The sequence below is a fragment of the Leiobunum rupestre genome, chromosome 9, assembly GCF_980474605.1.
Source record: "Leiobunum rupestre chromosome 9, qqLeiRupe1.1.hap1, whole genome shotgun sequence".
NCBI lineage: Eukaryota > Metazoa > Arthropoda > Arachnida > Opiliones > Sclerosomatidae > Leiobunum > Leiobunum rupestre.
Genome location: NC_143392.1, coordinates 55519607 through 55545230, shown reverse-complemented (window position 1 = coordinate 55545230; position 25624 = coordinate 55519607). Strand labels below are relative to the sequence as shown.

Here is a 25624-nt window from a genome sequence, read left to right as displayed (position 1 = left end):
GGCACCACCCAGCGACCCCCAGGACTCATACGTCAACCCAAAAGCTCTAGAAACCATCAGCAATTATTCACAAGCGCAACTTCAATCATTGAAAGAACACCTCGAGACCATGAACGGAACAACCGAAACCAGGAAACAGCTGTATTTAAAGATCGTCAGCAAGGAACAGGAAAAATTTTCAAAACGACGCATGTCCAACTCTCCAGGAATTGCTGCCAAGAAGGGAAAGACCCTGAACGACGAGAAGAAGACTTTCGCCAGTGCCACCAAATCCACGCCAGAACAAGATTTGTATATAGAATACGTCACATACTGAGTTTTGTAAATATATTTCTGATGCCTTTTAATATGCTTTTTTTTAAAGTATATTTTAATGTATTGTTCATATATTTTATTTGCCACCTTTTTTAGTTTTTATCTCGATCATTTATAGTGTTTTGTTTTAAAAGTTTTTAACTTTACTCAACTCCTTTTGTTTTAAACCTGAAAAAAAAAAAAAAAAAAAAGAAAATTAGTTATATGCTTAAAAACCTATAACAAAATTGTATACTTACCTTGACTATGAACTTGACTCTGTTTCGCGATAATTTAATTAATTTAAAACGCGAACACATATAAAAAATGTAAAAATGTCCAATGTAAAAAACAACGAAGCTTTTAATAAACAATTAAAAGTATCTGTTCTTATCAGCTTAATATCTGATACGGGTCCCATCGGGGCCCAAGATATTAAACTTATTTTTGGACGGCGGCGGAGAGGTCGGAGCTTGCTCCACCTCCGCCACGGGTTGGCCTGGTATTGCAGTTCTTCCAGGATCGGCCCACCTCGCTCAATGAATCTAAAATCAAACACCATATATATATATATATATATATATATTCCTGACGTCATAAGAGGGAAAGTCGTCATTGGCTAGTAGATCATTTTGAAGATTCGGACGGATTTGTTTTGTAATTTTTTACCTTAACTGTCGTACGTTACCAACGGTATGTTTTTTTTAAGTCACTTTCGTTACTAACAGGAGACATGATTAGGAGTTCACAGCCGGCCGCTTTTCGACATTCGCATTGGCAACACGTCTTCCCCTTTAAAAAAATTAACCCCTCCCAAACCATGGTAACTCCGTTCTCGAAACGGACACCATATAAGTTATTTACATCGAGTTACCTAGCGAGGATTGCGGTACTATCGCTGTAGAAATAGGGGACTGTTAAAAGCGGGATGGTTTGGAAAAAACGAGTTTTTGTGTTGCTGATGCCGGGGCGCGTACTACGCGGCAACCACGGTCAATTCGTAGTGCCATATCTCATGACACTTCTCTACAGCTGTTCTGGTAAGCGTGCAGGAGGAAACTCCGTATGATCAAGATCTTACTTTTTCTAATTATCGATTAAGCACGGTTCCATGTTGCCACTTATTTAAAAAAAGACCCAGAGAAAACCGAAGATAAATTATCGCCTTGGCGAACTAGTTAGAAACAGCGTAAAAGAAAATATTTAAAAATAAACAAATTTTATTAGAAAGACTCAAATACCCCGTTAATGAAAAAAAAGAGGGTGAGAGGAAGAGATCAGCCACCGGCACGCCGTGTTCCCTGGTGGTCTCCCTCCCTCCCAAGAAATGACCCCACTCGACGCGGCTTACCGTCGTTGATGGGTCGAGAACCAATGTATTCTGCGTGATATTACCGTTGACGGCTGAAAACGCTCGATGGCCGTCGATCTTTTTGTTTGAAATCAAGAAGTTACCTTCTTTGGTCAGACGTGATGGTTATACACGCTGTCATCTCCAACCACGAGCAATCTGCTTAAACATAATTATGAAATTTGTGAATGCTCAATCTCACTCTTTTTCTTTTTCAACCACCAAAGCCCCCTTTGCCGGTTATCGCTTCTCGGCCTTTTGGCTAAGATCAAAGTGTAGTATCTGTTCTTATCAGCTTAATATCTGATACGGGTCCCATCGGGGCCCAAGATATTAAACTTATTTTTGGACGGCGGCGGAGAGGTCGGAGCTTGCTCCACCTCCGCCACGGGTTGGCCTGGTATTGCAGTTCTTCCAGGATCGGCCCACCTCGCTCAATGAATCTAAAATCAAACACCATATATATATATATATATATATATATATTCCTGACGTCATAAGAGGGAAAGTCGTCATTGGCTAGTAGATCATTTTGAAGATTCGGACGGATTTGTTTTGTAATTTTTTACCTTAACTGTCGTACGTTACCAACGGTATGTTTTTTTTAAGTCACTTTCGTTACTAACAGGAGACATGATTAGGAGTTCACAGCCGGCCGCTTTTCGACATTCGCATTGGCAACACGTCTTCCCCTTTAAAAAAATTAACCCCTCCCAAACCATGGTAACTCCGTTCTCGAAACGGACACCATATAAGTTATTTACATCGAGTTACCTAGCGAGGATTGCGGTACTATCGCTGTAGAAATAGGGGACTGTTAAAAGCGGGATGGTTTGGAAAAAACGAGTTTTTGTGTTGCTGATGCCGGGGCGCGTACTACGCGGCAACCACGGTCAATTCGTAGTGCCATATCTCATGACACTTCTCTACAGCTGTTCTGGTAAGCGTGCAGGAGGAAACTCCGTATGATCAAGATCTTACTTTTTCTAATTATCGATTAAGCACGGTTCCATGTTGCCACTTATTTAAAAAAAGACCCAGAGAAAACCGAAGATAAATTATCGCCTTGGCGAACTAGTTAGAAACAGCGTAAAAGAAAATATTTAAAAATAAACAAATTTTATTAGAAAGACTCAAATACCCCGTTAATGAAAAAAAAGAGGGTGAGAGGAAGAGATCAGCCACCGGCACGCCGTGTTCCCTGGTGGTCTCCCTCCCTCCCAAGAAATGACCCCACTCGACGCGGCTTACCGTCGTTGATGGGTCGAGAACCAATGTATTCTGCGTGATATTACCGTTGACGGCTGAAAACGCTCGATGGCCGTCGATCTTTTTGTTTGAAATCAAGAAGTTACCTTCTTTGGTCAGACGTGATGGTTATACACGCTGTCATCTCCAACCACGAGCAATCTGCTTAAACATAATTATGAAATTTGTGAATGCTCAATCTCACTCTTTTTCTTTTTCAACCACCAAAGCCCCCTTTGCCGGTTATCGCTTCTCGGCCTTTTGGCTAAGATCAAAGTGTAGTATCTGTTCTTATCAGCTTAATATCTGATACGGGTCCCATCGGGGCCCAAGATATTAAACTTATTTTTGGACGGCGGCGGAGAGGTCGGAGCTTGCTCCACCTCCGCCACGGGTTGGCCTGGTATTGCAGTTCTTCCAGGATCGGCCCACCTCGCTCAATGAATCTAAAATCAAACACCATATATATATATATATATATATATATTCCTGACGTCATAAGAGGGAAAGTCGTCATTGGCTAGTAGATCATTTTGAAGATTCGGACGGATTTGTTTTGTAATTTTTTACCTTAACTGTCGTACGTTACCAACGGTATGTTTTTTTTAAGTCACTTTCGTTACTAACAGGAGACATGATTAGGAGTTCACAGCCGGCCGCTTTTCGACATTCGCATTGGCAACACGTCTTCCCCTTTAAAAAAATTAACCCCTCCCAAACCATGGTAACTCCGTTCTCGAAACGGACACCATATAAGTTATTTACATCGAGTTACCTAGCGAGGATTGCGGTACTATCGCTGTAGAAATAGGGGACTGTTAAAAGCGGGATGGTTTGGAAAAAACGAGTTTTTGTGTTGCTGATGCCGGGGCGCGTACTACGCGGCAACCACGGTCAATTCGTAGTGCCATATCTCATGACACTTCTCTACAGCTGTTCTGGTAAGCGTGCAGGAGGAAACTCCGTATGATCAAGATCTTACTTTTTCTAATTATCGATTAAGCACGGTTCCATGTTGCCACTTATTTAAAAAAAGACCCAGAGAAAACCGAAGATAAATTATCGCCTTGGCGAACTAGTTAGAAACAGCGTAAAAGAAAATATTTAAAAATAAACAAATTTTATTAGAAAGACTCAAATACCCCGTTAATGAAAAAAAAGAGGGTGAGAGGAAGAGATCAGCCACCGGCACGCCGTGTTCCCTGGTGGTCTCCCTCCCTCCCAAGAAATGACCCCACTCGACGCGGCTTACCGTCGTTGATGGGTCGAGAACCAATGTATTCTGCGTGATATTACCGTTGACGGCTGAAAACGCTCGATGGCCGTCGATCTTTTTGTTTGAAATCAAGAAGTTACCTTCTTTGGTCAGACGTGATGGTTATACACGCTGTCATCTCCAACCACGAGCAATCTGCTTAAACATAATTATGAAATTTGTGAATGCTCAATCTCACTCTTTTTCTTTTTCAACCACCAAAGCCCCCTTTGCCGGTTATCGCTTCTCGGCCTTTTGGCTAAGATCAAAGTGTAGTATCTGTTTCCAGCTATTTCGCTAAAATCTTGGCCGAAAGGCGGTCAAGCGAGTATTCCAGCTATCCAGCTAGCTCCTGTAATGCTGACTTACCTGCCGGTACCCTGACGTCTCCGTTCCTGTTCCGGCTCTTGAAGTTGCCGCTGCTGTTTCCGGTTCCGTTGCTGTTCCTGATTCCGCTGCTGTTCCTGATCCTGGTGCCGCTGCTACTTACCTGTCGCTGCTGTTCCGGGTCTCCACGCTGTATCCTGACTTGGCTGTCTCTTGCCATTGCTTCCTGACGCTGTTCCTTCCTGGGACTGACATTAACCCGACGACCTCTCCGTAGCCATCATGGCTGCAGAGGTAAAAAAGAGAACCGCTCGACTGGATGTCGATTCTGGCTTCATTGACGTTGCTCGGGCTTTCCTCGAAAAACTCGGACCCGAGTCTATCGAAACGTTGCAACCTGTGGGTAAAGAGGCATTCCTACTTACCTTCACAACTCTGGCTTTCCTGCAGCAAGCGGTCTCCTATGGAGAAATATTAATCGGGAACAAATCATGTAAAGTTACCAGTGTTGAAGATGACGGCATCTGGCTGACGATCAAAAACTTACCATCATGGATTCAATGGGACGCCATTTTGACGAACCTAAGACAATACGGCGAAATAAAAGCTCACCGCCTGGACGAATACAAGGAGCTTAAAGGAATTAAAAATGGGGACCGTTCAGTAAAAATAAAAATGGCCAAAACAATACCTAATGTGCTTTATTTCGGGCGAAGTAGAGCACTTGTATACTATTCAGGAGTGGCAAAGAAATGCTTCTTTTGCGACCAGGAGGGGCACGTTGCCTCTACCTGTGAGGCAAAGAAGACCAAGGTGACGGACCAGTCGCAAAAGGCCACAGGAGTGCAGGGACACCCAATCACTACCCAAGACGAAGACCAAGAGAGAGAAGAACCCATAACAGAACCGGCAACACCACTAAAGACACCACCCAGCGAACACCAAGAACCACTGCCCCAAGAACATATCAAAGGACTTTATGTCAGCCCAGAAAAACTAAAAGCAATCAGCAACTACTCGCAGGCCCAACTTCGGGGATTTCTGAAATATATCCAGACCACGGACGAAATAAACGATATACGGAGGCAGATGTTTATCACGCTCATCAACAAAGAACAGGAGAAATTCTCAAAACGACGAATGCCCAACTCTCCGGAAAAAGCAACAAAGAAAGGGAAGACACAAAATGAAGAACAAACATATGCTAGCGCCACCGGAAGCACACCTGATAAAGACTTGTATGCAGCATACGTAACTTATTGAACTCTCTTATTTTTCATAAAAGGCAAAATTTAATTTCAAAAGCGTGCTAAATTCCATTTTTATTCATTTATATTCATTTACTTTTGTGTACTTTTATCTGGTTTTAACTCTATGTTATCCCTGAAAAAAAATTTTAATTTTAAGAAAATAATGATACTCACCTTGTTATATAAAAAACCATTTATACTTACCTTGACGTTTGAAGAAAAAAACCAAAACCTAAAAAACGAAAAATGAAACTAATTTTATCTTGTTCGCGCTAATTTAATGTAATTAAACGCGAACATTTGTAAATTTGTAAATTTGACTGAAAATTAATAAAATATTTCAGTATCTGTTCTTATCAGCTTAATATCTGATACGGGTCCCATCGGGGCCCAAGATATTAAACTTATTTTTGGACGGCGGCGGAGAGGTCGGAGCTTGCTCCACCTCCGCCACGGGTTGGCCTGGTATTGCAGTTCTTCCAGGATCGGCCCACCTCGCTCAATGAATCTAAAATCAAACACCATATATATATATATATATATATATATATATATATATTCCTGACGTCATAAGAGGGAAAGTCGTCATTGGCTAGTAGATCATTTTGAAGATTCGGACGGATTTGTTTTGTAATTTTTTACCTTAACTGTCGTACGTTACCAACGGTATGTTTTTTTTAAGTCACTTTCGTTACTAACAGGAGACATGATTAGGAGTTCACAGCCGGCCGCTTTTCGACATTCGCATTGGCAACACGTCTTCCCCTTTAAAAAAATTAACCCCTCCCAAACCATGGTAACTCCGTTCTCGAAACGGACACCATATAAGTTATTTACATCGAGTTACCTAGCGAGGATTGCGGTACTATCGCTGTAGAAATAGGGGACTGTTAAAAGCGGGATGGTTTGGAAAAAACGAGTTTTTGTGTTGCTGATGCCGGGGCGCGTACTACGCGGCAACCACGGTCAATTCGTAGTGCCATATCTCATGACACTTCTCTACAGCTGTTCTGGTAAGCGTGCAGGAGGAAACTCCGTATGATCAAGATCTTACTTTTTCTAATTATCGATTAAGCACGGTTCCATGTTGCCACTTATTTAAAAAAAGACCCAGAGAAAACCGAAGATAAATTATCGCCTTGGCGAACTAGTTAGAAACAGCGTAAAAGAAAATATTTAAAAATAAACAAATTTTATTAGAAAGACTCAAATACCCCGTTAATGAAAAAAAAGAGGGTGAGAGGAAGAGATCAGCCACCGGCACGCCGTGTTCCCTGGTGGTCTCCCTCCCTCCCAAGAAATGACCCCACTCGACGCGGCTTACCGTCGTTGATGGGTCGAGAACCAATGTATTCTGCGTGATATTACCGTTGACGGCTGAAAACGCTCGATGGCCGTCGATCTTTTTGTTTGAAATCAAGAAGTTACCTTCTTTGGTCAGACGTGATGGTTATACACGCTGTCATCTCCAACCACGAGCAATCTGCTTAAACATAATTATGAAATTTGTGAATGCTCAATCTCACTCTTTTTCTTTTTCAACCACCAAAGCCCCCTTTGCCGGTTATCGCTTCTCGGCCTTTTGGCTAAGATCAAAGTGTAGTATCTGTTCTTATCAGCTTAATATCTGATACGGGTCCCATCGGGGCCCAAGATATTAAACTTATTTTTGGACGGCGGCGGAGAGGTCGGAGCTTGCTCCACCTCCGCCACGGGTTGGCCTGGTATTGCAGTTCTTCCAGGATCGGCCCACCTCGCTCAATGAATCTAAAATCAAACACCATATATATATATATATATATATATATATATATATATTCCTGACGTCATAAGAGGGAAAGTCGTCATTGGCTAGTAGATCATTTTGAAGATTCGGACGGATTTGTTTTGTAATTTTTTACCTTAACTGTCGTACGTTACCAACGGTATGTTTTTTTTAAGTCACTTTCGTTACTAACAGGAGACATGATTAGGAGTTCACAGCCGGCCGCTTTTCGACATTCGCATTGGCAACACGTCTTCCCCTTTAAAAAAATTAACCCCTCCCAAACCATGGTAACTCCGTTCTCGAAACGGACACCATATAAGTTATTTACATCGAGTTACCTAGCGAGGATTGCGGTACTATCGCTGTAGAAATAGGGGACTGTTAAAAGCGGGATGGTTTGGAAAAAACGAGTTTTTGTGTTGCTGATGCCGGGGCGCGTACTACGCGGCAACCACGGTCAATTCGTAGTGCCATATCTCATGACACTTCTCTACAGCTGTTCTGGTAAGCGTGCAGGAGGAAACTCCGTATGATCAAGATCTTACTTTTTCTAATTATCGATTAAGCACGGTTCCATGTTGCCACTTATTTAAAAAAAGACCCAGAGAAAACCGAAGATAAATTATCGCCTTGGCGAACTAGTTAGAAACAGCGTAAAAGAAAATATTTAAAAATAAACAAATTTTATTAGAAAGACTCAAATACCCCGTTAATGAAAAAAAAGAGGGTGAGAGGAAGAGATCAGCCACCGGCACGCCGTGTTCCCTGGTGGTCTCCCTCCCTCCCAAGAAATGACCCCACTCGACGCGGCTTACCGTCGTTGATGGGTCGAGAACCAATGTATTCTGCGTGATATTACCGTTGACGGCTGAAAACGCTCGATGGCCGTCGATCTTTTTGTTTGAAATCAAGAAGTTACCTTCTTTGGTCAGACGTGATGGTTATACACGCTGTCATCTCCAACCACGAGCAATCTGCTTAAACATAATTATGAAATTTGTGAATGCTCAATCTCACTCTTTTTCTTTTTCAACCACCAAAGCCCCCTTTGCCGGTTATCGCTTCTCGGCCTTTTGGCTAAGATCAAAGTGTAGTATCTGTTCTTATCAGCTTAATATCTGATACGGGTCCCATCGGGGCCCAAGATATTAAACTTATTTTTGGACGGCGGCGGAGAGGTCGGAGCTTGCTCCACCTCCGCCACGGGTTGGCCTGGTATTGCAGTTCTTCCAGGATCGGCCCACCTCGCTCAATGAATCTAAAATCAAACACCATATATATATATATATATATATATATTCCTGACGTCATAAGAGGGAAAGTCGTCATTGGCTAGTAGATCATTTTGAAGATTCGGACGGATTTGTTTTGTAATTTTTTACCTTAACTGTCGTACGTTACCAACGGTATGTTTTTTTTAAGTCACTTTCGTTACTAACAGGAGACATGATTAGGAGTTCACAGCCGGCCGCTTTTCGACATTCGCATTGGCAACACGTCTTCCCCTTTAAAAAAATTAACCCCTCCCAAACCATGGTAACTCCGTTCTCGAAACGGACACCATATAAGTTATTTACATCGAGTTACCTAGCGAGGATTGCGGTACTATCGCTGTAGAAATAGGGGACTGTTAAAAGCGGGATGGTTTGGAAAAAACGAGTTTTTGTGTTGCTGATGCCGGGGCGCGTACTACGCGGCAACCACGGTCAATTCGTAGTGCCATATCTCATGACACTTCTCTACAGCTGTTCTGGTAAGCGTGCAGGAGGAAACTCCGTATGATCAAGATCTTACTTTTTCTAATTATCGATTAAGCACGGTTCCATGTTGCCACTTATTTAAAAAAAGACCCAGAGAAAACCGAAGATAAATTATCGCCTTGGCGAACTAGTTAGAAACAGCGTAAAAGAAAATATTTAAAAATAAACAAATTTTATTAGAAAGACTCAAATACCCCGTTAATGAAAAAAAAGAGGGTGAGAGGAAGAGATCAGCCACCGGCACGCCGTGTTCCCTGGTGGTCTCCCTCCCTCCCAAGAAATGACCCCACTCGACGCGGCTTACCGTCGTTGATGGGTCGAGAACCAATGTATTCTGCGTGATATTACCGTTGACGGCTGAAAACGCTCGATGGCCGTCGATCTTTTTGTTTGAAATCAAGAAGTTACCTTCTTTGGTCAGACGTGATGGTTATACACGCTGTCATCTCCAACCACGAGCAATCTGCTTAAACATAATTATGAAATTTGTGAATGCTCAATCTCACTCTTTTTCTTTTTCAACCACCAAAGCCCCCTTTGCCGGTTATCGCTTCTCGGCCTTTTGGCTAAGATCAAAGTGTAGTATCTGTTCTTATCAGCTTAATATCTGATACGGGTCCCATCGGGGCCCAAGATATTAAACTTATTTTTGGACGGCGGCGGAGAGGTCGGAGCTTGCTCCACCTCCGCCACGGGTTGGCCTGGTATTGCAGTTCTTCCAGGATCGGCCCACCTCGCTCAATGAATCTAAAATCAAACACCATATATATATATATATATATATATATTCCTGACGTCATAAGAGGGAAAGTCGTCATTGGCTAGTAGATCATTTTGAAGATTCGGACGGATTTGTTTTGTAATTTTTTACCTTAACTGTCGTACGTTACCAACGGTATGTTTTTTTTAAGTCACTTTCGTTACTAACAGGAGACATGATTAGGAGTTCACAGCCGGCCGCTTTTCGACATTCGCATTGGCAACACGTCTTCCCCTTTAAAAAAATTAACCCCTCCCAAACCATGGTAACTCCGTTCTCGAAACGGACACCATATAAGTTATTTACATCGAGTTACCTAGCGAGGATTGCGGTACTATCGCTGTAGAAATAGGGGACTGTTAAAAGCGGGATGGTTTGGAAAAAACGAGTTTTTGTGTTGCTGATGCCGGGGCGCGTACTACGCGGCAACCACGGTCAATTCGTAGTGCCATATCTCATGACACTTCTCTACAGCTGTTCTGGTAAGCGTGCAGGAGGAAACTCCGTATGATCAAGATCTTACTTTTTCTAATTATCGATTAAGCACGGTTCCATGTTGCCACTTATTTAAAAAAAGACCCAGAGAAAACCGAAGATAAATTATCGCCTTGGCGAACTAGTTAGAAACAGCGTAAAAGAAAATATTTAAAAATAAACAAATTTTATTAGAAAGACTCAAATACCCCGTTAATGAAAAAAAAGAGGGTGAGAGGAAGAGATCAGCCACCGGCACGCCGTGTTCCCTGGTGGTCTCCCTCCCTCCCAAGAAATGACCCCACTCGACGCGGCTTACCGTCGTTGATGGGTCGAGAACCAATGTATTCTGCGTGATATTACCGTTGACGGCTGAAAACGCTCGATGGCCGTCGATCTTTTTGTTTGAAATCAAGAAGTTACCTTCTTTGGTCAGACGTGATGGTTATACACGCTGTCATCTCCAACCACGAGCAATCTGCTTAAACATAATTATGAAATTTGTGAATGCTCAATCTCACTCTTTTTCTTTTTCAACCACCAAAGCCCCCTTTGCCGGTTATCGCTTCTCGGCCTTTTGGCTAAGATCAAAGTGTAGTATCTGTTCTTATCAGCTTAATATCTGATACGGGTCCCATCGGGGCCCAAGATATTAAACTTATTTTTGGACGGCGGCGGAGAGGTCGGAGCTTGCTCCACCTCCGCCACGGGTTGGCCTGGTATTGCAGTTCTTCCAGGATCGGCCCACCTCGCTCAATGAATCTAAAATCAAACACCATATATATATATATATATATATATATTCCTGACGTCATAAGAGGGAAAGTCGTCATTGGCTAGTAGATCATTTTGAAGATTCGGACGGATTTGTTTTGTAATTTTTTACCTTAACTGTCGTACGTTACCAACGGTATGTTTTTTTTAAGTCACTTTCGTTACTAACAGGAGACATGATTAGGAGTTCACAGCCGGCCGCTTTTCGACATTCGCATTGGCAACACGTCTTCCCCTTTAAAAAAATTAACCCCTCCCAAACCATGGTAACTCCGTTCTCGAAACGGACACCATATAAGTTATTTACATCGAGTTACCTAGCGAGGATTGCGGTACTATCGCTGTAGAAATAGGGGACTGTTAAAAGCGGGATGGTTTGGAAAAAACGAGTTTTTGTGTTGCTGATGCCGGGGCGCGTACTACGCGGCAACCACGGTCAATTCGTAGTGCCATATCTCATGACACTTCTCTACAGCTGTTCTGGTAAGCGTGCAGGAGGAAACTCCGTATGATCAAGATCTTACTTTTTCTAATTATCGATTAAGCACGGTTCCATGTTGCCACTTATTTAAAAAAAGACCCAGAGAAAACCGAAGATAAATTATCGCCTTGGCGAACTAGTTAGAAACAGCGTAAAAGAAAATATTTAAAAATAAACAAATTTTATTAGAAAGACTCAAATACCCCGTTAATGAAAAAAAAGAGGGTGAGAGGAAGAGATCAGCCACCGGCACGCCGTGTTCCCTGGTGGTCTCCCTCCCTCCCAAGAAATGACCCCACTCGACGCGGCTTACCGTCGTTGATGGGTCGAGAACCAATGTATTCTGCGTGATATTACCGTTGACGGCTGAAAACGCTCGATGGCCGTCGATCTTTTTGTTTGAAATCAAGAAGTTACCTTCTTTGGTCAGACGTGATGGTTATACACGCTGTCATCTCCAACCACGAGCAATCTGCTTAAACATAATTATGAAATTTGTGAATGCTCAATCTCACTCTTTTTCTTTTTCAACCACCAAAGCCCCCTTTGCCGGTTATCGCTTCTCGGCCTTTTGGCTAAGATCAAAGTGTAGTATCTGTTCTTATCAGCTTAATATCTGATACGGGTCCCATCGGGGCCCAAGATATTAAACTTATTTTTGGACGGCGGCGGAGAGGTCGGAGCTTGCTCCACCTCCGCCACGGGTTGGCCTGGTATTGCAGTTCTTCCAGGATCGGCCCACCTCGCTCAATGAATCTAAAATCAAACACCATATATATATATATATATATATATATATATATATTCCTGACGTCATAAGAGGGAAAGTCGTCATTGGCTAGTAGATCATTTTGAAGATTCGGACGGATTTGTTTTGTAATTTTTTACCTTAACTGTCGTACGTTACCAACGGTATGTTTTTTTTAAGTCACTTTCGTTACTAACAGGAGACATGATTAGGAGTTCACAGCCGGCCGCTTTTCGACATTCGCATTGGCAACACGTCTTCCCCTTTAAAAAAATTAACCCCTCCCAAACCATGGTAACTCCGTTCTCGAAACGGACACCATATAAGTTATTTACATCGAGTTACCTAGCGAGGATTGCGGTACTATCGCTGTAGAAATAGGGGACTGTTAAAAGCGGGATGGTTTGGAAAAAACGAGTTTTTGTGTTGCTGATGCCGGGGCGCGTACTACGCGGCAACCACGGTCAATTCGTAGTGCCATATCTCATGACACTTCTCTACAGCTGTTCTGGTAAGCGTGCAGGAGGAAACTCCGTATGATCAAGATCTTACTTTTTCTAATTATCGATTAAGCACGGTTCCATGTTGCCACTTACTTAAAAAAAGACCCAGAGAAAACCGAAGATAAATTATCGCCTTGGCGAACTAGTTAGAAACAGCGTAAAAGAAAATATTTAAAAATAAACAAATTTTATTAGAAAGACTCAAATACCCCGTTAATGAAAAAAAAGAGGGTGAGAGGAAGAGATCAGCCACCGGCACGCCGTGTTCCCTGGTGGTCTCCCTCCCTCCCAAGAAATGACCCCACTCGACGCGGCTTACCGTCGTTGATGGGTCGAGAACCAATGTATTCTGCGTGATATTACCGTTGACGGCTGAAAACGCTCGATGGCCGTCGATCTTTTTGTTTGAAATCAAGAAGTTACCTTCTTTGGTCAGACGTGATGGTTATACACGCTGTCATCTCCAACCACGAGCAATCTGCTTAAACATAATTATGAAATTTGTGAATGCTCAATCTCACTCTTTTTCTTTTTCAACCACCAAAGCCCCCTTTGCCGGTTATCGCTTCTCGGCCTTTTGGCTAAGATCAAAGTGTAGTATCTGTTCTTATCAGCTTAATATCTGATACGGGTCCCATCGGGGCCCAAGATATTAAACTTATTTTTGGACGGCGGCGGAGAGGTCGGAGCTTGCTCCACCTCCGCCACGGGTTGGCCTGGTATTGCAGTTCTTCCAGGATCGGCCCACCTCGCTCAATGAATCTAAAATCAAACACCATATATATATATATATATATATATATATATATATTCCTGACGTCATAAGAGGGAAAGTCGTCATTGGCTAGTAGATCATTTTGAAGATTCGGACGGATTTGTTTTGTAATTTTTTACCTTAACTGTCGTACGTTACCAACGGTATGTTTTTTTTAAGTCACTTTCGTTACTAACAGGAGACATGATTAGGAGTTCACAGCCGGCCGCTTTTCGACATTCGCATTGGCAACACGTCTTCCCCTTTAAAAAAATTAACCCCTCCCAAACCATGGTAACTCCGTTCTCGAAACGGACACCATATAAGTTATTTACATCGAGTTACCTAGCGAGGATTGCGGTACTATCGCTGTAGAAATAGGGGACTGTTAAAAGCGGGATGGTTTGGAAAAAACGAGTTTTTGTGTTGCTGATGCCGGGGCGCGTACTACGCGGCAACCACGGTCAATTCGTAGTGCCATATCTCATGACACTTCTCTACAGCTGTTCTGGTAAGCGTGCAGGAGGAAACTCCGTATGATCAAGATCTTACTTTTTCTAATTATCGATTAAGCACGGTTCCATGTTGCCACTTATTTAAAAAAAGACCCAGAGAAAACCGAAGATAAATTATCGCCTTGGCGAACTAGTTAGAAACAGCGTAAAAGAAAATATTTAAAAATAAACAAATTTTATTAGAAAGACTCAAATACCCCGTTAATGAAAAAAAAGAGGGTGAGAGGAAGAGATCAGCCACCGGCACGCCGTGTTCCCTGGTGGTCTCCCTCCCTCCCAAGAAATGACCCCACTCGACGCGGCTTACCGTCGTTGATGGGTCGAGAACCAATGTATTCTGCGTGATATTACCGTTGACGGCTGAAAACGCTCGATGGCCGTCGATCTTTTTGTTTGAAATCAAGAAGTTACCTTCTTTGGTCAGACGTGATGGTTATACACGCTGTCATCTCCAACCACGAGCAATCTGCTTAAACATAATTATGAAATTTGTGAATGCTCAATCTCACTCTTTTTCTTTTTCAACCACCAAAGCCCCCTTTGCCGGTTATCGCTTCTCGGCCTTTTGGCTAAGATCAAAGTGTAGTATCTGTTCTTATCAGCTTAATATCTGATACGGGTCCCATCGGGGCCCAAGATATTAAACTTATTTTTGGACGGCGGCGGAGAGGTCGGAGCTTGCTCCACCTCCGCCACGGGTTGGCCTGGTATTGCAGTTCTTCCAGGATCGGCCCACCTCGCTCAATGAATCTAAAATCAAACACCATATATATATATATATATATATATATTCCTGACGTCATAAGAGGGAAAGTCGTCATTGGCTAGTAGATCATTTTGAAGATTCGGACGGATTTGTTTTGTAATTTTTTACCTTAACTGTCGTACGTTACCAACGGTATCTTTTTTTTAAGTCACTTTCGTTACTAACAGGAGACATGATTAGGAGTTCACAGCCGGCCGCTTTTCGACATTCGCATTGGCAACACGTCTTCCCCTTTAAAAAAATTAACCCCTCCCAAACCATGGTAACTCCGTTCTCGAAACGGACACCATATAAGTTATTTACATCGAGTTACCTAGCGAGGATTGCGGTACTATCGCTGTAGAAATAGGGGACTGTTAAAAGCGGGATGGTTTGGAAAAAACGAGTTTTTGTGTTGCTGATGCCGGGGCGCGTACTACGCGGCAACCACGGTCAATTCGTAGTGCCATATCTCATGACACTTCTCTACAGCTGTTCTGGTAAGCGTGCAGGAGGAAACTCCGTATGATCAAGATCTTACTTTTTCTAATTATCGATTAAGCACGGTTCCATGTTGCCACTTATTTAAAAAAAGACCCAGAGAAAACCGAAGATAAATTATCGCCTTGGCGAACTAGTTAGAAACAGCGTAAAAGAAAATATTTAAAAATAAACAAATTTTATTAGAAAGACTCAAATACCCCGTTAATGAAAAAAAAGAGGGTGAGAGGAAGAGATCAGCCACCGGCACGCCGTGTTCCCTGGTGGTCTCCCTCCCTCCCAAGAAATGACCCCACTCGACGCGGCTTACCGTCGTTGATGGGTCGAGAACCAATGTATTCTGCGTGATATTACCGTTGACGGCTGAAAACGCTCGATGGCCGTCGATCTTTTTGTTTGAAATCAAGAAGTTACCTTCTTTGGTCAGACGTGATGGTTATACACGCTGTCATCTCCAACCACGAGCAATCTGCTTAAACATAATTATGAAATTTGTGAATGCTCAATCTCACTCTTTTTCTTTTTCAACCACCAAAGCCCCCTTTGCCGGTTATCGCTTCTCGGCCTTTTGGCTAAGATCAAAGTGTAGTATCTGTTCTTATCAGCTTAATATCTGATACGGGTCCCATCGGGGCCCAAGATATTAAACTTATTTTTGGACGGCGGCGGAGAGGTCGGAGCTTGCTCCACCTCCGCCACGGGTTGGCCTGGTATTGCAGTTCTTCCAGGATCGGCCCACCTCGCTCAATGAATCTAAAATCAAACACCATATATATATATATATATATATATATATATATATATATTCCTGACGTCATAAGAGGGAAAGTCGTCATTGGCTAGTAGATCATTTTGAAGATTCGGACGGATTTGTTTTGTAATTTTTTACCTTAACTGTCGTACGTTACCAACGGTATGTTTTCTTTAAGTCACTTTCGTTACTAACAGGAGACATGATTAGGAGTTCACAGCCGGCCGCTTTTCGACATTCGCATTGGCAACACGTCTTCCCCTTTAAAAAAATTAACCCCTCCCAAACCATGGTAACTCCGTTCTCGAAACGGACACCATATAAGTTATTTACATCGAGTTACCTAGCGAGGATTGCGGTACTATCGCTGTAGAAATAGGGGACTGTTAAAAGCGGGATGGTTTGGAAAAAACGAGTTTTTGTGTTGCTGATGCCGGGGCGCGTACTACGCGGCAACCACGGTCAATTCGTAGTGCCATATCTCATGACACTTCTCTACAGCTGTTCTGGTAAGCGTGCAGGAGGAAACTCCGTATGATCAAGATCTTACTTTTTCTAATTATCGATTAAGCACGGTTCCATGTTGCCACTTATTTAAAAAAAGACCCAGAGAAAACCGAAGATAAATTATCGCCTTGGCGAACTAGTTAGAAACAGCGTAAAAGAAAATATTTAAAAATAAACAAATTTTATTAGAAAGACTCAAATACCCCGTTAATGAAAAAAAAGAGGGTGAGAGGAAGAGATCAGCCACCGGCACGCCGTGTTCCCTGGTGGTCTCCCTCCCTCCCAAGAAATGACCCCACTCGACGCGGCTTACCGTCGTTGATGGGTCGAGAACCAATGTATTCTGCGTGATATTACCGTTGACGGCTGAAAACGCTCGATGGCCGTCGATCTTTTTGTTTGAAATCAAGAAGTTACCTTCTTTGGTCAGACGTGATGGTTATACACGCTGTCATCTCCAACCACGAGCAATCTGCTTAAACATAATTATGAAATTTGTGAATGCTCAATCTCACTCTTTTTCTTTTTCAACCACCAAAGCCCCCTTTGCCGGTTATCGCTTCTCGGCCTTTTGGCTAAGATCAAAGTGTAGTATCTGTTCTTATCAGCTTAATATCTGATACGGGTCCCATCGGGGCCCAAGATATTAAACTTATTTTTGGACGGCGGCGGAGAGGTCGGAGCTTGCTCCACCTCCGCCACGGGTTGGCCTGGTATTGCAGTTCTTCCAGGATCGGCCCACCTCGCTCAATGAATCTAAAATCAAACACCATATATATATATATATATATATATATATTCCTGACGTCATAAGAGGGAAAGTCGTCATTGGCTAGTAGATCATTTTGAAGATTCGGACGGATTTGTTTTGTAATTTTTTACCTTAACTGTCGTACGTTACCAACGGTATGTTTTTTTTAAGTCACTTTCGTTACTAACAGGAGACATGATTAGGAGTTCACAGCCGGCCGCTTTTCGACATTCGCATTGGCAACACGTCTTCCCCTTTAAAAAAATTAACCCCTCCCAAACCATGGTAACTCCGTTCTCGAAACGGACACCATATAAGTTATTTACATCGAGTTACCTAGCGAGGATTGCGGTACTATCGCTGTAGAAATAGGGGACTGTTAAAAGCGGGATGGTTTGGAAAAAACGAGTTTTTGTGTTGCTGATGCCGGGGCGCGTACTACGCGGCAACCACGGTCAATTCGTAGTGCCATATCTCATGACACTTCTCTACAGCTGTTCTGGTAAGCGTGCAGGAGGAAACTCCGTATGATCAAGATCTTACTTTTTCTAATTATCGATTAAGCACGGTTCCATGTTGCCACTTATTTAAAAAAAGACCCAGAGAAAACCGAAGATAAATTATCGCCTTGGCGAACTAGTTAGAAACAGCGTAAAAGAAAATATTTAAAAATAAACAAATTTTATTAGAAAGACTCAAATACCCCGTTAATGAAAAAAAAGAGGGTGAGAGGAAGAGATCAGCCACCGGCACGCCGTGTTCCCTGGTGGTCTCCCTCCCTCCCAAGAAATGACCCCACTCGACGCGGCTTACCGTCGTTGATGGGTCGAGAACCAATGTATTCTGCGTGATATTACCGTTGACGGCTGAAAACGCTCGATGGCCGTCGATCTTTTTGTTTGAAATCAAGAAGTTACCTTCTTTGGTCAGACGTGATGGTTATACACGCTGTCATCTCCAACCACGAGCAATCTGCTTAAACATAATTATGAAATTTGTGAATGCTCAATCTCACTCTTTTTCTTTTTCAACCACCAAAGCCCCCTTTGCCGGTTATCGCTTCTCGGCCTTTTGGCTAAGATCAAAGTGTAGTATCTGTTCTTATCAGCTTAATATCTGATACGGGTCCCATCGGGGCCCAAGATATTAAACTTATTTTTGGACGGCGGCGGAGAGGTCGGAGCTTGCTCCACCTCCGCCACGGGTTGGCCTGGTATTGCAGTTCTTCCAGGATCGGCCCACCTCGCTCAATGAATCTAAAATCAAACACCATATATATATATATATATATATATATTCCTGACGTCATAAGAGGGAAAGTCGTCATTGGCTAGTAGATCATTTTGAAGATTCGGACGGATTTGTTTTGTAATTTTTTACCTTAACTGTCGTACGTTACCAACGGTATGTTTTTTTTAAGTCACTTTCGTTACTAACAGGAGACATGATTAGGAGTTCACAGCCGGCCGCTTTTCGACATTCGCATTGGCAACACGTCTTCCCCTTTAAAAAAATTAACCCCTCCCAAACCATGGTAACTCCGTTCTCGAAACGGACACCATATAAGTTATTTACATCGAGTTACCTAGCGAGGATTGCGGTACTATCGCTGTAGAAATAGGGGACTGTTAAAAGCGGGATGGTTTGGAAAAAACGAGTTTTTGTGTTGCTGATGCCGGGGCGCGTACTACGCGGCAACCACGGTCAATTCGTAGTGCCATATCTCATGACACTTCTCTACAGCTGTTCTGGTAAGCGTGCAGGAGGAAACTCCGTATGATCAAGATCTTACTTTTTCTAATTATCGATTAAGCACGGTTCCATGTTGCCACTTATTTAAAAAAAGACCCAGAGAAAACCGAAGATAAATTATCGCCTTGGCGAACTAGTTAGAAACAGCGTAAAAGAAAATATTTAAAAATAAACAAATTTTATTAGAAAGACTCAAATACCCCGTTAATGAAAAAAAAGAGGGTGAGAGGAAGAGATCAGCCACCGGCACGCCGTGTTCCCTGGTGGTCTCCCTCCCTCCCAAGAAATGACCCCACTCGACGCGGCTTACCGTCGTTGATGGGTCGAGAACCAATGTATTCTGCGTGATATTACCGTTGACGGCTGAAAACGCTCGATGGCCGTCGATCTTTTTGTTTGAAATCAAGAAGTTACCTTCTTTGGTCAGACGTGATGGTTATACACGCTGTCATCTCCAACCACGAGCAATCTGCTTAAACATAATTATGAAATTTGTGAATGCTCAATCTCACTCTTTTTCTTTTTCAACCACCAAAGCCCCCTTTGCCGGTTATCGCTTCTCGGCCTTTTGGCTAAGATCAAAGTGTAGTATCTGTTCTTATCAGCTTAATATCTGATACGGGTCCCATCGGGGCCCAAGATATTAAACTTATTTTTGGACGGCGGCGGAGAGGTCGGAGCTTGCTCCACCTCCGCCACGGGTTGGCCTGGTATTGCAGTTCTTCCAGGATCGGCCCACCTCGCTCAATGAATCTAAAATCAAACACCATATATATATATATATATATATATATATATATTCCTGACGTCATAAGAGGGAAAGTCGTCATTGGCTAGTAGATCATTTTGAAGATTCGGACGGATTTGTTTTGTAATTTTTTACCTTAACTGTCGTACGTTACCAACGGTATGTTTTTTTTAAGTCACTTTCGTTACTAACAGGAGACATGATTAGGAGTTCACAGCCGGCCGCTTTTCGACATTCGCATTGGCAACACGTCTTCCCCTTTAAAAAAATTAACCCCTCCCAAACCATGGTAACTCCGTTCTCGAAACGGACACCATATAAGTTATTTACATCGAGTTACCTAGCGAGGATTGCGGTACTATCGCTGTAGAAATAGGGGACTGTTAAAAGCGGGATGGTTTGGAAAAAACGAGTTTTTGTGTTGCTGATGCCGGGGCGCGTACTACGCGGCAACCACGGTCAATTCGTAGTGCCATATCTCATGACACTTCTCTACAGCTGTTCTGGTAAGCGTGCAGGAGGAAACTCCGTATGATCAAGATCTTACTTTTTCTAATTATCGATTAAGCACGGTTCCATGTTGCCACTTATTTAAAAAAAGACCCAGAGAAAACCGAAGATAAATTATCGCCTTGGCGAACTAGTTAGAAACAGCGTAAAAGAAAATATTTAAAAATAAACAAATTTTATTAGAAAGACTCAAATACCCCGTTAATGAAAAAAAAGAGGGTGAGAGGAAGAGATCAGCCACCGGCACGCCGTGTTCCCTGGTGGTCTCCCTCCCTCCCAAGAAATGACCCCACTCGACGCGGCTTACCGTCGTTGATGGGTCGAGAACCAATGTATTCTGCGTGATATTACCGTTGACGGCTGAAAACGCTCGATGGCCGTCGATCTTTTTGTTTGAAATCAAGAAGTTACCTTCTTTGGTCAGACGTGATGGTTATACACGCTGTCATCTCCAACCACGAGCAATCTGCTTAAACATAATTATGAAATTTGTGAATGCTCAATCTCACTCTTTTTCTTTTTCAACCACCAAAGCCCCCTTTGCCGGTTATCGCTTCTCGGCCTTTTGGCTAAGATCAAAGTGTAGTATCTGTTCTTATCAGCTTAATATCTGATACGGGTCCCATCGGGGCCCAAGATATTAAACTTATTTTTGGACGGCGGCGGAGAGGTCGGAGCTTGCTCCACCTCCGCCACGGGTTGGCCTGGTATTGCAGTTCTTCCAGGATCGGCCCACCTCGCTCAATGAATCTAAAATCAAACACCATATATATATATATATATATATATATATATATATTCCTGACGTCATAAGAGGGAAAGTCGTCATTGGCTAGTAGATCATTTTGAAGATTCGGACGGATTTGTTTTGTAATTTTTTACCTTAACTGTCGTACGTTACCAACGGTATGTTTTTTTTAAGTCACTTTCGTTACTAACAGGAGACATGATTAGGAGTTCACAGCCGGCCGCTTTTCGACATTCGCATTGGCAACACGTCTTCCCCTTTAAAAAAATTAACCCCTCCCAAACCATGGTAACTCCGTTCTCGAAACGGACACCATATAAGTTATTTACATCGAGTTACCTAGCGAGGATTGCGGTACTATCGCTGTAGAAATAGGGGACTGTTAAAAGCGGGATGGTTTGGAAAAAACGAGTTTTTGTGTTGCTGATGCCGGGGCGCGTACTACGCGGCAACCACGGTCAATTCGTAGTGCCATATCTCATGACACTTCTCTACAGCTGTTCTGGTAAGCGTGCAGGAGGAAACTCCGTATGATCAAGATCTTACTTTTTCTAATTATCGATTAAGCACGGTTCCATGTTGCCACTTATTTAAAAAAAGACCCAGAGAAAACCGAAGATAAATTATCGCCTTGGCGAACTAGTTAGAAACAGCGTAAAAGAAAATATTTAAAAATAAACAAATTTTATTAGAAAGACTCAAATACCCCGTTAATGAAAAAAAAGAGGGTGAGAGGAAGAGATCAGCCACCGGCACGCCGTGTTCCCTGGTGGTCTCCCTCCCTCCCAAGAAATGACCCCACTCGACGCGGCTTACCGTCGTTGATGGGTCGAGAACCAATGTATTCTGCGTGATATTACCGTTGACGGCTGAAAACGCTCGATGGCCGTCGATCTTTTTGTTTGAAATCAAGAAGTTACCTTCTTTGGTCAGACGTGATGGTTATACACGCTGTCATCTCCAACCACGAGCAATCTGCTTAAACATAATTATGAAATTTGTGAATGCTCAATCTCACTCTTTTTCTTTTTCAACCACCAAAGCCCCCTTTGCCGGTTATCGCTTCTCGGCCTTTTGGCTAAGATCAAAGTGTAGTATCTGTTCTTATCAGCTTAATATCTGATACGGGTCCCATCGGGGCCCAAGATATTAAACTTATTTTTGGACGGCGGCGGAGAGGTCGGAGCTTGCTCCACCTCCGCCACGGGTTGGCCTGGTATTGCAGTTCTTCCAGGATCGGCCCACCTCGCTCAATGAATCTAAAATCAAACACCATATATATATATATATATATATATATTCCTGACGTCATAAGAGGGAAAGTCGTCATTGGCTAGTAGATCATTTTGAAGATTCGGACGGATTTGTTTTGTAATTTTTTACCTTAACTGTCGTACGTTACCAACGGTATGTTTTTTTTAAGTCACTTTCGTTACTAACAGGAGACATGATTAGGAGTTCACAGCCGGCCGCTTTTCGACATTCGCATTGGCAACACGTCTTCCCCTTTAAAAAAATTAACCCCTCCCAAACCATGGTAACTCCGTTCTCGAAACGGACACCATATAAGTTATTTACATCGAGTTACCTAGCGAGGATTGCGGTACTATCGCTGTAGAAATAGGGGACTGTTAAAAGCGGGATGGTTTGGAAAAAACGAGTTTTTGTGTTGCTGATGCCGGGGCGCGTACTACGCGGCAACCACGGTCAATTCGTAGTGCCATATCTCATGACACTTCTCTACAGCTGTTCTGGTAAGCGTGCAGGAGGAAACTCCGTATGATCAAGATCTTACTTTTTCTAATTATCGATTAAGCACGGTTCCATGTTGCCACTTATTTAAAAAAAGACCCAGAGAAAACCGAAGATAAATTATCGCCTTGGCGAACTAGTTAGAAACAGCGTAAAAGAAAATATTTAAAAATAAACAAATTTTATTAGAAAGACTCAAATACCCCGTTAATGAAAAAAAAGAGGGTGAGAGGAAGAGATCAGCCACCGGCACGCCGTGTTCCCTGGTGGTCTCCCTCCCTCCCAAGAAATGACCCCACTCGACGCGGCTTACCGTCGTTGATGGGTCGAGAACCAATGTATTCTGCGTGATATTACCGTTGACGGCTGAAAACGCTCGATGGCCGTCGATCTTTTTGTTTGAAATCAAGAAGTTACCTTCTTTGGTCAGACGTGATGGTTATACACGCTGTCATCTCCAACCACGAGCAATCTGCTTAAACATAATTATGAAATTTGTGAATGCTCAATCTCACTCTTTTTCTTTTTCAACCACCAAAGCCCCCTTTGCCGGTTATCGCTTCTCGGCCTTTTGGCTAAGATCAAAGTGTAGTATCTGTTCTTATCAGCTTAATATCTGATACGGGTCCCATCGGGGCCCAAGATATTAAACTTATTTTTGGACGGCGGCGGAGAGGTCGGAGCTTGCTCCACCTCCGCCACGGGTTGGCCTGGTATTGCAGTTCTTCCAGGATCGGCCCACCTCGCTCAATGAATCTAAAATCAAACACCATATATATATATATATATATATATATATTCCTGACGTCATAAGAGGGAAAGTCGTCATTGGCTAGTAGATCATTTTGAAGATTCGGACGGATTTGTTTTGTAATTTTTTACCTTAACTGTCGTACGTTACCAACGGTATGTTTTTTTTAAGTCACTTTCGTTACTAACAGGAGACATGATTAGGAGTTCACAGCCGGCCGCTTTTCGACATTCGCATTGGCAACACGTCTTCCCCTTTAAAAAAATTAACCCCTCCCAAACCATGGTAACTCCGTTCTCGAAACGGACACCATATAAGTTATTTACATCGAGTTACCTAGCGAGGATTGCGGTACTATCGCTGTAGAAATAGGGGACTGTTAAAAGCGGGATGGTTTGGAAAAAACGAGTTTTTGTGTTGCTGATGCCGGGGCGCGTACTACGCGGCAACCACGGTCAATTCGTAGTGCCATATCTCATGACACTTCTCTACAGCTGTTCTGGTAAGCGTGCAGGAGGAAACTCCGTATGATCAAGATCTTACTTTTTCTAATTATCGATTAAGCACGGTTCCATGTTGCCACTTATTTAAAAAAAGACCCAGAGAAAACCGAAGATAAATTATCGCCTTGGCGAACTAGTTAGAAACAGCGTAAAAGAAAATATTTAAAAATAAACAAATTTTATTAGAAAGACTCAAATACCCCGTTAATGAAAAAAAAGAGGGTGAGAGGAAGAGATCAGCCACCGGCACGCCGTGTTCCCTGGTGGTCTCCCTCCCTCCCAAGAAATGACCCCACTCGACGCGGCTTACCGTCGTTGATGGGTCGAGAACCAATGTATTCTGCGTGATATTACCGTTGACGGCTGAAAACGCTCGATGGCCGTCGATCTTTTTGTTTGAAATCAAGAAGTTACCTTCTTTGGTCAGACGTGATGGTTATACACGCTGTCATCTCCAACCACGAGCAATCTGCTTAAACATAATTATGAAATTTGTGAATGCTCAATCTCACTCTTTTTCTTTTTCAACCACCAAAGCCCCCTTTGCCGGTTATCGCTTCTCGGCCTTTTGGCTAAGATCAAAGTGTAGTATCTGTTCTTATCAGCTTAATATCTGATACGGGTCCCATCGGGGCCCAAGATATTAAACTTATTTTTGGACGGCGGCGGAGAGGTCGGAGCTTGCTCCACCTCCGCCACGGGTTGGCCTGGTATTGCAGTTCTTCCAGGATCGGCCCACCTCGCTCAATGAATCTAAAATCAAACACCATATATATATATATATATATATATATTCCTGACGTCATAAGAGGGAAAGTCGTCATTGGCTAGTAGATCATTTTGAAGATTCGGACGGATTTGTTTTGTAATTTTTTACCTTAACTGTCGTACGTTACCAACGGTATGTTTTTTTTAAGTCACTTTCGTTACTAACAGGAGACATGATTAGGAGTTCACAGCCGGCCGCTTTTCGACATTCGCATTGGCAACACGTCTTCCCCTTTAAAAAAATTAACCCCTCCCAAACCATGGTAACTCCGTTCTCGAAACGGACACCATATAAGTTATTTACATCGAGTTACCTAGCGAGGATTGCGGTACTATCGCTGTAGAAATAGGGGACTGTTAAAAGCGGGATGGTTTGGAAAAAACGAGTTTTTGTGTTGCTGATGCCGGGGCGCGTACTACGCGGCAACCACGGTCAATTCGTAGTGCCATATCTCATGACACTTCTCTACAGCTGTTCTGGTAAGCGTGCAGGAGGAAACTCCGTATGATCAAGATCTTACTTTTTCTAATTATCGATTAAGCACGGTTCCATGTTGCCACTTATTTAAAAAAAG

At 42.8% G+C, this 25624-nt stretch overlaps 18 non-coding genes and 2 pseudogenes across 18 annotated transcripts; all 20 read left to right on the top strand.

The window, feature by feature from the left end:
* Positions 1–650: 650 nt before the first annotated feature.
* On the top strand, positions 651–830 carry LOC149931521 (U2 spliceosomal RNA; annotated as a pseudogene).
* Positions 831–1887: 1057 nt separating this feature from the next.
* LOC149931520 (U2 spliceosomal RNA) lies at positions 1888–2079 on the top strand. The gene has a single exon (XR_016476369.1). It is a non-coding gene; the product is annotated as a U2 spliceosomal RNA (small nuclear RNA).
* Positions 2080–3138: 1059 nt separating this feature from the next.
* Positions 3139–3330, top strand: LOC149931519 (U2 spliceosomal RNA). The gene has a single exon (XR_016476368.1). It is a non-coding gene; the product is annotated as a U2 spliceosomal RNA (small nuclear RNA).
* A 1057-nt stretch (positions 3331–4387) lies between these two features.
* LOC149931518 (U2 spliceosomal RNA) lies at positions 4388–4518 on the top strand (annotated as a pseudogene).
* A 1517-nt stretch (positions 4519–6035) lies between these two features.
* On the top strand, positions 6036–6224 carry LOC149931517 (U2 spliceosomal RNA). The gene has a single exon (XR_016476567.1). It is a non-coding gene; the product is annotated as a U2 spliceosomal RNA (small nuclear RNA).
* Positions 6225–7291: 1067 nt separating this feature from the next.
* On the top strand, positions 7292–7483 carry LOC149931516 (U2 spliceosomal RNA). Its single transcript, XR_016476367.1, has one exon. It is a non-coding gene; the product is annotated as a U2 spliceosomal RNA (small nuclear RNA).
* A 1067-nt stretch (positions 7484–8550) lies between these two features.
* Positions 8551–8742, top strand: LOC149931515 (U2 spliceosomal RNA). The gene has a single exon (XR_016476366.1). It is a non-coding gene; the product is annotated as a U2 spliceosomal RNA (small nuclear RNA).
* A 1057-nt stretch (positions 8743–9799) lies between these two features.
* On the top strand, positions 9800–9991 carry LOC149931514 (U2 spliceosomal RNA). The gene has a single exon (XR_016476365.1). It is a non-coding gene; the product is annotated as a U2 spliceosomal RNA (small nuclear RNA).
* A 1057-nt stretch (positions 9992–11048) lies between these two features.
* Positions 11049–11240, top strand: LOC149931513 (U2 spliceosomal RNA). Its single transcript, XR_016476364.1, has one exon. It is a non-coding gene; the product is annotated as a U2 spliceosomal RNA (small nuclear RNA).
* A 1057-nt stretch (positions 11241–12297) lies between these two features.
* Positions 12298–12489, top strand: LOC149931512 (U2 spliceosomal RNA). Its single transcript, XR_016476363.1, has one exon. It is a non-coding gene; the product is annotated as a U2 spliceosomal RNA (small nuclear RNA).
* A 1065-nt stretch (positions 12490–13554) lies between these two features.
* Positions 13555–13746, top strand: LOC149931511 (U2 spliceosomal RNA). Its single transcript, XR_016476362.1, has one exon. It is a non-coding gene; the product is annotated as a U2 spliceosomal RNA (small nuclear RNA).
* Positions 13747–14811: 1065 nt separating this feature from the next.
* LOC149931510 (U2 spliceosomal RNA) lies at positions 14812–15003 on the top strand. Its single transcript, XR_016476361.1, has one exon. It is a non-coding gene; the product is annotated as a U2 spliceosomal RNA (small nuclear RNA).
* A 1057-nt stretch (positions 15004–16060) lies between these two features.
* LOC149931509 (U2 spliceosomal RNA) lies at positions 16061–16252 on the top strand. Its single transcript, XR_016476360.1, has one exon. It is a non-coding gene; the product is annotated as a U2 spliceosomal RNA (small nuclear RNA).
* Positions 16253–17321: 1069 nt separating this feature from the next.
* Positions 17322–17513, top strand: LOC149931508 (U2 spliceosomal RNA). Its single transcript, XR_016476358.1, has one exon. It is a non-coding gene; the product is annotated as a U2 spliceosomal RNA (small nuclear RNA).
* A 1059-nt stretch (positions 17514–18572) lies between these two features.
* LOC149931507 (U2 spliceosomal RNA) lies at positions 18573–18764 on the top strand. Its single transcript, XR_016476357.1, has one exon. It is a non-coding gene; the product is annotated as a U2 spliceosomal RNA (small nuclear RNA).
* A 1057-nt stretch (positions 18765–19821) lies between these two features.
* Positions 19822–20013, top strand: LOC149931506 (U2 spliceosomal RNA). The gene has a single exon (XR_016476356.1). It is a non-coding gene; the product is annotated as a U2 spliceosomal RNA (small nuclear RNA).
* A 1063-nt stretch (positions 20014–21076) lies between these two features.
* LOC149931505 (U2 spliceosomal RNA) lies at positions 21077–21268 on the top strand. Its single transcript, XR_016476355.1, has one exon. It is a non-coding gene; the product is annotated as a U2 spliceosomal RNA (small nuclear RNA).
* A 1065-nt stretch (positions 21269–22333) lies between these two features.
* On the top strand, positions 22334–22525 carry LOC149931504 (U2 spliceosomal RNA). The gene has a single exon (XR_016476354.1). It is a non-coding gene; the product is annotated as a U2 spliceosomal RNA (small nuclear RNA).
* Positions 22526–23582: 1057 nt separating this feature from the next.
* LOC149931503 (U2 spliceosomal RNA) lies at positions 23583–23774 on the top strand. The gene has a single exon (XR_016476353.1). It is a non-coding gene; the product is annotated as a U2 spliceosomal RNA (small nuclear RNA).
* Positions 23775–24833: 1059 nt separating this feature from the next.
* LOC149931502 (U2 spliceosomal RNA) lies at positions 24834–25025 on the top strand. Its single transcript, XR_016476352.1, has one exon. It is a non-coding gene; the product is annotated as a U2 spliceosomal RNA (small nuclear RNA).
* Positions 25026–25624: the final 599 nt, after the last annotated feature.